This window comes from Cynoglossus semilaevis, chromosome 13, assembly GCF_000523025.1.
Source record: "Cynoglossus semilaevis isolate Cse_v1.0 chromosome 13, Cse_v1.0, whole genome shotgun sequence".
Classification (NCBI taxonomy): domain Eukaryota; kingdom Metazoa; phylum Chordata; class Actinopteri; order Pleuronectiformes; family Cynoglossidae; genus Cynoglossus; species Cynoglossus semilaevis.
This window is the reverse complement of record NC_024319.1, coordinates 17,577,619-17,579,209: the sequence shown is the minus strand read 5'-3', so window position 1 is coordinate 17,579,209 and position 1,591 is coordinate 17,577,619.

Genomic DNA, 1,591 nt, shown 5'->3' with positions numbered 1-1,591 from the left:
GGGGGGGCAAGGGTTGTAAACGTGACAGCAGTGGATGGCCTAGGAAATGCAGAGGCCACTGGTTTACTTGTTAATTTATGGACTGTTTGACAACAAATGGTGGCCCTACGATGTAGCGCTCAGTTTTAGCCCCCCAGCTAAATATGATACTGCTGATGGAGAGCCACCAAAACAGAAATCTTAAGCTGTAGGAGGTCTCATGTCTGCATGAGCATTCCGTGAGTTGCCAGGAAGGGTGTCTGAATTGACACAGATGAGAAACACTTCATGCCTGGCCTATAAAGTACTATGGCTGAGACATTTCTGATGCCTGGTGCAAGCAGCAGGCATCAGAAATTAGCATTAGCATGATGAACATCAAATGAATCAGCGATCCATACACTATGGCTGACATTATTTTTGTGTCATAAATAGTTGGTAATGATTTCACTTGATGATATAAAATAGGACTTTTTATGTCCTTTAAAATAGATTGCCTGATTGGAATTCTGGCTCTTTATTTGTAAAAAAAAAAAAAAAAAAAGGAAAAAAAAGGAAAAAAAAATCCAAAACATTAAAGTATAAAAAAAAGTCATTCGGTGGTAACAATACAACAAAAATATTAAAAGAAATTGAAGTGGAATAAGATAGACACATAAAATAGAATAACAGTTGAAATCTGCATGTTCCACATGCAACAGTCCATAAAAATGACCTGTAGTGATTGGTGAAAACTCTGTCTGTAGACCAATTATTTTCTATCATGCCCCTCACCCCTTGTCCCCCCCTTGGGGACAGAAATTTCACGCCCACCCCGTTCACCCCCGACCCCCATCCCCGTGAATTGAAATACTAGTGGGAACCTGATAACGTGTATATTTTTATCTGTACAAACTACTGTATGAGTTGCTGCCACCTAGTGACTGGAGGCTTGTTATCATTAGCATTACACTGCTAGAATGTTAGCATCTGCTATTGTATGTGTCCAGATCTTGAACTTTTTTATCTTTTCATAGAACCTTGTCTGTGCTTTGGCCTTGAGCTTGCAACAGTATTGACAGAGTCAACATTTTTTTTTTGTTGATTATATATTTGGTCATATGTTCTGGCCAGGTCAGTTAGGGAAGATGAGAAATGAAGCCTCTTGTAAACCTCCTAGAATTCTAGGAAGAAAGAATTTTTTTTTTTCCGTCAAAAAATGTTTTTTGAATGTAACTGTTTTTTTATGCACTTTAAACTTGTCCATTTTATGCTAGCAATGCTAACGTTGGCAGTGGAGTGTGTGGAGGGTCGACTCGTTGCCGGTCCCTTGTTAAACATTAACAGCAATTGGACAATACGTTGTGTTGTGTTGCGTTGCGTTTAATTCATTCGTTTCATCCGTGACCCTCCCTGCGATAGCACTGCGCCCCCCGCCAGGGGCGCGCCCCTCACTTTGGGAACCTCTGCGATTTGCAGATAGATAGATTTGCTATGAATGGCAAGTCAAATAGAACATCTGAACATCCCAAAATCTTAAACGTTAACAGATAGTTACAATAGCTAAATGTAATCCGACAAAAAAACGAAATATTTATACGCAATTATATTGTCTTTTTAACCTCATATCATG